The sequence below is a fragment of the Gymnoscopelus microlampas genome (assembly GCF_963454915.1).
Source record: "Gymnoscopelus microlampas genome assembly, chromosome: 16".
In the NCBI taxonomy this organism is placed as follows: domain Eukaryota; kingdom Metazoa; phylum Chordata; class Actinopteri; order Myctophiformes; family Myctophidae; genus Gymnoscopelus; species Gymnoscopelus microlampas.
This window is the reverse complement of record NC_139953.1, coordinates 7,586,083-7,594,759: the sequence shown is the minus strand read 5'-3', so window position 1 is coordinate 7,594,759 and position 8,677 is coordinate 7,586,083. Positions and strand designations below refer to the sequence as shown.

The 8,677-nt window shown below is 42.0% G+C and overlaps 1 protein-coding gene across 5 annotated transcripts in view; it reads right to left on the bottom strand.

Moving 5' to 3' along the window:
* The window catches only part of LOC311062490 (protein 4.1-like), a 120,710-nt gene extending 114,548 nt beyond the window's left edge, over positions 1 to 6,162 (bottom strand). For all 5 annotated transcript variants that reach the window (XM_084081547.1, XM_084081550.1, XM_084081549.1 and 2 more), the window contains exon 1: positions 5,994 to 6,162. The gene's annotated coding sequence lies outside the window, so the exon portion shown is untranslated. The remainder of the gene's footprint in view (positions 1 to 5,993) is intronic.
* Between the last annotated feature and the right edge of the window lie 2,515 nt (positions 6,163 to 8,677).

Below are 8,677 nucleotides of genomic sequence, written 5' to 3'. Positions count from 1 at the left end.
CGTCAGTTATCAAATAAAGTCAAGCAGCAACAGAGGACCCATCCAGTTCCACTGACGTCCTGCTAAATAGGTCCAGAGATTAAGTGAGCAAACCAGTCCCCTGATCATATTTAAACAAACACGACGACGATGTAGATCAGGGGTCTTCAACGTTTTCAGGCCAAGGACCCCTTGGCTGAGAGCGAAATAAGTAGGGACCCCCCCATTATATATTGTATCAAATATATATATTTTTTATAGGCAGCTTCATAGACTTGTTTCACAGCACTATCATGTTGGATTCATGTTAATGTGTATTTCCAGACATTTAACCATGCACTTAAACAATACTTAGTAAACCTGACCTTTCACTCTGTACTTAGTCTGCTCTTTTTCCCCCCTACATCAAACCACTTTGCCGAAAATAGCAGATCTACAAGCACACAACGCCTCGCAGCATGAGGCCTTTGCAGATGAAAAGGCGCCATGAAATATGATTTCAAGGAAGGTATGGTAAAGACCACATTGGATAAGCGGATTATGATACGAGGCTTTTTATGTTATGGTCCCTTTTTTTTTTACAAACATAACCATACAGCCGACGTACAGGTAAACCACAGCGTTATGACATTAACATGAACATTAAGTCATAGCAACAAACAATGCATGGAATTGCCCGCGAAAGCATCGAAAACATCCGCAAAGGGAGCCAGCCTACTGCTGCTATATAGTGGTGTGTATGCAACAACATGATCACGTGGTTAATAAAAAAAAAAGTCTTTACCTGGGTTAAATTACCAACGAGAACAAACTTTGTCCCCAAAAACATGTCCTCAAATCTGTCTTCTTGTGCCCAAAACTGACCCCTCCTCTCCATGACAAAATGATGTGTGTGTGTGTGTGTGTGTGTGTGTGTGTGTGTGTGTGTGTGTGTGTGTGTGTGTGTGTGTGTGTGTGTGTGTGTGTGTGTGTGTGTGTCCAGAAATCTCACATCCACTGAATCTCACTGGCTCTAAAGCCCTGATACAGTTGACATGACCTCTGTCAGGCATGCAGGCAACGGACTTTCTCATTAAACTAGATAATAATGTATTCCAAAAATGTACTGAATAGAATACAATCACAGAGGTATTATCATGACTGGTTTGGAGACATACGCTTATTGACCACATTATTCACAAGGCAACAAGGCAGCCATTTTACACCATCATACATGGAGGTGGAGGGGGGGGGGGGTGCTGTCAGTACTAGCATGACAGCCAGCGTTGCTTAGAAAAAGAAGAGAAAGCCCCCGTGCATCCGTTTGGGCTTAGCGTGGCGTTTAGCTGTACAACCTCAGTGACACTCTCCCACCAGAGGCTCTCCCAATTAAAGCTTCTCATTAGCGAGGCCCTGACAGCGAGCCAACTCCACTGGAATCCCACTGTTCTACGACATCCTGTTATGCTGCTGCCTGCTACTCCCAAAAATAGCAGATTTACAAGCTCACAAGGTTGTGTGTAGGGTAGGGATCCGGAACCAGATCCAACATTCGGAGGAACTGGAGTCGGGTTTGGAAAACGTTTCCTGAAACGTTTTTTTAATCACACTGTCAGAGCCAATATGTGGACTTCACATCCGATACACCATTGGTTCTCAAAGTGGGGTCCGGGGACCCCCAGGGGTCTTCGAGGGAGTTCCAGGGGGTCCCCAGCTAAATATAGTTAGGAACCAAATGGCCCCTTATGGCGGGTCTGTAACTCAAGAGTTAAATTGACATTGATTTTACAATATAAACTGGGGTCCCAAAGGTAGAAATGCCATTACATGGGGGTCCATAGCCTAATCATTAGGCTATGGACCCCCATGTAATGGCATTAGGCCATAATGCATGTCAAACTGGGGGTCCTTGAAATTAAAATGTCACTGCTAGAGCCATAAACATCTTCTCTTATGGAGGTCCCTGGCATATCTTTTCAAATGGGGGTCCGTGGGCTAATACAGTGTCCATTCGGGGGTCCTTGAAAAGGTTTAAGAACCTCTGTGCTGCTACACAATTACAATACAGGTGGTTCTCTCAAACTATTTTAATTTCAAGGACCACCTATAACTCTCAGAATAGGCTCTATTCACAGCAGCCATATGAAGACATTCACAGGTGTTACCAATGATACTAATGAAGGCTCTGTTCCATTCTGGTCAAACAGAGTCAGGGTGCTGATATTGTGCATGTTGGCCCACTGGAAACACTCTGTTACACCAGTGGGTCTAAAGGTGGGGTCCAGGGACCCTCATGGGCTTCCAAATGGCCCCTTACAGGTGTGTAACTCTGAGAGTGTACAAATGGAACCACATGGACCCGTAAGGGTCCATGTGGTTCCATTTGTACACTCTCAGAGTTATGGGGGTCGTGGAAACCACTGCGCTACACTAAATGGAACAGAGCCTTCATTAGTATCATTGGTAAAACACCTGTGAAGGAAGTGATAATATGGCTGCTGTGCATAGAGCCTATTACAGACCTGTAAGGGTCCATTTGGAAGCCCCAATAGGAATCGGACCGCTGAGAGAGGGAATCTGTAAGGAACCGGAATCGTTCAAACCCGAAAAGGATCCCAATCATAGTTATGCTACTCCCAGTTGTTTTAAAAGCCATTTTACAAGCTCACACTGTGGACCCTGAGCTGTTGGGTGCAACCTGCCTTGTGTGATGATCAGGAAAAGGTGAAATAAAATCTCACGACTAAAGATGTTTGAATGACCAAGACACACACACACACACACACACAATATATATAAATATCCGAGACCATTAAGTTTAACCACTTCAAAATGCTCTAATCTTAAAATAATAACCGAAAATAGTCCATCTACAAGCTCTCAATGCGTCGCAGACGCATTGAGAGCTTGTAGATCGGCTGTTTTCGCTGCGCAACATGCTTTCATAGAAGACATGCTGGCTTCTATGGAATCCAAATGACTGAAATCAGTCGTGGCGGCAGAGAACTTTAATCCATGGACAAGCAGGAGACACACACACACACACACACACACACACACACACACACACACACACACACACACACACACACACACACACACACACACACACACACACACACACACACACACACACACACACACACACACACACACACACACACACACACACACACACACACACACACACACACACACACACACACACACACACACGGGGGGTTAGATTTGAAGGGTGCCGTTTGTTAATACCCTTGGCACATGGCCAGCTGCCCTGATATTAGGGTGTCTGGCTCAGTGTCTGTCTGATGCGTTCCAGTGAGTCTTTAATACCGCATTCCACCCAATTCCAAAGCACACAAACATGCCATCACACAAGACAGCAAAGTGGGGAGAGACGCCGGCCAATGACTAGCGAAAATGCATTTAGTTGGGAGGGGAGGACAGGCGGACTGATTTTATTACACTTTAATGAGGATAATGTAATATTAATGTCAGGCACTGTGGTGGGAGAAGTAAACAGATTGGCTTTACTCGAGTAAAAGTACCGAATACCACAGTGTAAGAAATACTCTTCATTAAAAGGCCTGTTCTGTGTGTAAAATTTGACTCGAGTACAATTACAAAAGTATAGGAATCAAAACAAATACGTACAGACTTAGTACCTAGTTGTGTTTAAACGTTTTCAAAGTTTGTTGATGATTTCTTGAATAGTATTGTATGTCTTTATAGCGTCTTGATGAATTGAATGCATAGGACCACGATGGAAACAACCCCTCCAGACTTTTTGTGTTCTCCTTTCAGCATTATTGCATAACTGTAATAACTTTGTACTTTTTGCAAACTGTTAATACAAGTAATCAATGTCAAAATCCTTTGGCAAGCCAAAGTATAAAATAAAGCTCAAGTGGTTAATGTGCCTGTTGTAATAATAATCTAAATGTACTTTACTCAACACTTTATAGTATATACTTCTACTCCACTACACCTCAGGGGGAAATATTCTGCTTTTCACTCCACTACAATTACTCGACAGCATTAGTTACATGGTACGGTACTTAGTTACTTAGTTCCCACCAATGATGTTCGACACTGACTTGTATGCATCACAGCATACATTCTTGCAGCCCATTTTCTGCTCAGTTGACAGCACAGGTGTCAACAGCTACTACGGTTAAGTTGTCTGTCTGTTCGTCTGGCTGCGTTTCTGCATGTCTGCAAGCTAGTTGAGCCTCTTGCCATCTGTCAAACCATGGCTCCTATGTATTTGAATGGGGATGGCAACATGGTGAACACACACACACACACACACACACACACACACACACACACACACACACACAGCTCCCTTGGAGACCTAGATTTGGCATTTTATAAACAATATATTTTTTCTGATAATCCTCTAAATCTCAGAATGTTATTTTTCCACCGTCAACAGAGTATCAAGATCACTCTCTGGACAAAACACAAATACACACAAGCTACATTATTTATTATTATAATTTACAATATTATCTGAGCCCTTCTTCAGGGCCAAACTACAGTTTTCCCACATTCTCAACCACATACAAGCCTTCCGAAATGTGAGTCAAACTAATAAGCCAGTGTGTCAAATTACAGAAGTATCATATATCATAATTTATACATTTTGTACCGTGGTTACACGGATGAATATTAAAATAACAAGTCAGCCACCTTTGATTTTACTACAACCATCTTATCTGCGATAACAAGAGTTGCTCAGAGGTGGTGATGAATCGAACAGTCTGTCTGAAATTCCTTTACCACACATCTTGGCAAGAATACTGGGCCAAACAATCTAGTTGCTTTCTGACAAGATCATACAGTGTATAATATATGCCTTGTCATAATTTAAACTAAAAAAGGCTCTTCCACACACAGCTCATGTTAGCCTAGGATCAAGACTATGCTCATGTGTGAGTAACATGTAATATCATCACACAACCAAAAACCATTCCATCCATGTAGGGTTTGGCTTCCAACAGCCTGATGCAGGCAAGGCAAGGCAGCATGTTTTCAAACAACCAAACAACCAACCATCTGGCGTCACAGCTTAAGACAAGCCCAAGGGAAATGCATTGGTGCATCAATCATTACAAATCAACATGTTACATTATGATCAACCTTTCTTCAGTACACATCACGACGTGGTATGCAGTTGTTCTCAAGGTGGGGTCGGTCCGGGGACCCCCAGGGGTCATTGAGGGGGGATTTTGATGCTGTAGAACTCATTTGGAACGGGTTCCAAATGAGTTCTACAGCATCAAAATCAATTTGACCACTCTTAACACTTTTTGTAATACTTGTTTCAATTTTGATGATCAGGAAAATATGTTTTGATTTTAACTAAATTAAATCTTCTCTTATGGGGTCCCCCAAAATATTTTCAGGTGGCTCGGCCAAATGCATAATAATATCAATTTGGGGGGGGGGGTGCTTGACGTGAAATTGTTTGAGAACCAGTGCATTACAAGACCACCAAGCACTATGATCAACCATCCAACATCCACACATCATAGTATGAGGGATGTGTCTATCGATTGGAACAAGGGTCTCTAGTCCACTGGACTGTGTTTGAGAGCAAACACACGTGGATCAGAGACTATTATTCGACCCATTTCGACGAGATTCCTGCTAATTTACTACAAAACACACACACCAAGAAACAACACATCGATGTGAATCATGTTAGCTAATGTAAAGTATCATCATGGGGGGGTAGATGATGATGAGAGATCAGGCGCCATGGAATGTTTTAAATGGAAGGTTAAGGTATATAGCGGCTTGTGATGCGACTGCGAGGCTTTTTATGCTATTTTACAATCATAACCATACTGCCGACGTCATACAGGTAAACAAACAGCTTTTATCACGTCAACGTTCAGAACAATAATGCATCCGATTGCCCGCAATAGCATCGAAAACATCTGCATTCTGCAAACAAGCCATCCTGCTGCTGTATCGTATGTAACACAAGAATCACGTGGTTTTTAAAGGGTTAAAAAGGTCTTTACCTGGGTTTTTGAAATCCCACCGATCGAGACAGAAACACAAACTTTGTCCCCCTCTCAAAAAAAACGTGTCCTCAAAGTCTGGGTCTTCTTGTCCCCCCCAAAATAACTGACTGTGACTGTCCCCTCCTCTCTCTTTCTCCCTCTCTCTCTCTCCACGACAAAAAAAAGTGTGTGTGTGTGTGTGTGTGTGTGTCCACAAATCTCACATCCACTGAATCTCACTGGATCGCTGAAGCAGCGTTGCCAGGTCTTGCGAGAGAAATAAGCAACTAGCTTTCACATGAGCACACTAAACCGGCTATTTTACCAGTGGTGTAAAGTAACTAAGTACATTTGCTCAAGTACTGTACTTAAGTACAATTTTGAGGTATTTGTACTTTACTTGAGTATGTCCAGTTTCCAATACTTTTACTTCTACTCCACTACATCTCAGAGGCAAATATTGTACTTTTACTCCACTACATTTATTTGAAAACTTTAGTAACTAGTTACTCTTCAGATATAAATTATGATATAATGAAACATACATTAACCACTTTAACCCTATTTTATACCTGAACTATTTGAAAATAGCCGATCTACAAGCTCACAAAGCGTCGCGATGCGATGCGTTGTGAGCTTGTAGATCTGCTATTTTCAAATATTTAGTACTTTTACTTTTGGTACTTTATCTGCTATTTTCAAAAATATCTTGGGAAAAAAGTGAAAATTTGAAATATTTTTAACAACATTAAATCTGGTAGTAGCCTACTGGTACGGGGGTCCCTGGCTGGCACAACATATTTTTAGATGGTGGGTCCCTGGACCAAATATGAAAATGTTTGAGAACCACCGGTTTAAACAAAATTAGGAAACAAGCCCAAATAAGCTACTACACTTTTAGAAACAAGCCCTAAAAAAATTACAAGCAACTTTACAGAAAAACAAGCCCAAAGTCGCTTATAATACGCAGACGTGGCAACGCTGCTCTAAAGCCCTGATTTAAGCTCCGTCCGTACGACGGTGTCGCAGGCCAGGAAAACAACCGAGCTACAAGCCCACAAGGCGTGGCTGGGGCGACGCCTTGTGGGCTTGTAGGTCGGCTGTTTTCTATCTACCGCCGCGGCTCACCGTCAGAATCAAACCCCGCCTACCTACGGTACAAATCCCCGCCCCTACACACACACACACAAACGCACACATCTTTTCCGCTGTTCTCATTGGTTCAGGGGGCGTCACCGGATCTCATGTCGGGTTGTGATTGGCCGATCGAGCTGTCAGTTTCTTCTTTTTTTTTGCCGTTTGGAGGGATTGTGTTTTAGCTGCAGATGTGGCATTGTCCACTGTTGGGATGCAGTGCCCTCTAGTGGACACAATAAGTCACTTCATTGAATTTCATATGATTTCATGGTATTTTAAACCACTTAAACCTATGTTGGCGGTTTTTTAAAACTTTAAGAAATACTCAATACTAAGATTTCTAAAGATCTACAAGTAGAATTATAAAATTGTACTTGCTTATCCTTTCTCGTGTATGAGTTTTCTCTCCTGTTTGGATAAAAGTGGTTGGTGCCCTGACCTGAAAATGTATTACTATAGGCTCTATGCACAGCAGACATATTATCACTTCCTTCACAGGTGTCACCAGTGATACTAATGAAGGCTCTGTTCCATTTAGTGTAGCACAGTAGTTCTCAGATTTTTTTATTTCAGATTTCCACGACCCCCATAACTCTCAGAGTTACACACCCGTAAAAGGGCCATTTGGGAGTGTTTCCAGTCAGCCAACATGCACAATATCAGCACCCTGACTCCGTCTGACCAGAATGGCACAGAGCCTTCATTAGTATCAATTGATAACACCTCTGAATGTCTTGACAATATGGCTGCTGTGCATAGGGCCCATTATCTGTTTACAACAGAGCTGGACAGACGGGGAGACCCCTGAATAAACACCAGAAAATAGAGCTTTAACTTTCAACAATAGGGGAGAGTGGGGTAATGTGAGACATTTTTTACATTTTCTCCCCTCTAGGTGAGCTAAAATGACAGCTTGACAACCACACATTCCAGAACTAATGTCAGACTAGTAACAGAATCATGGCAATTGGTCATTAAGCACATTTTGCTCTACACAATTGGAAGGTGTCTCACTTTACCCCAACCGAGACAAACCAGTTTTAACCAATCAAACCAATATTAGATTATCAAACCAATTGGATTATCAAACCAATATTAGATGAAACTATGTTTAAGTACTAAACTTAACTTTGAGACAGTTTCCCACTGTACCCCAAGCCATTTGTCTCACTTTACCCCACAGCCACATTTTGGTGAAAAGGACCACTTTTAGCAATTCTGGCTAATCTTCAATTAGCATTAATCACATGGATGTATAGGTTTGTAGTTCATCAACATGCATGACATAAGTTTTTCTACCTGAATCAATTTTCTTTGACACAACAGCTGATTATGTTGACAGCCCAAAAAATTACTTTTACATGCAAAAAACATATTTTAGTGAAAAAAACATGCTTACTACAGCACAATGAGGTCCTCTCCTCCATGGTAAGTGGGAAATGGGAGGGGCTTCAAAATCTAATGGTCATATGACCACACAGGTGTTGTGGTCAGGTGATAAGGGTCTCACTTTACCCTGTGTCTCACATTACCTCACTCTCCTACCATTTTCTTAAGAAAAAAAA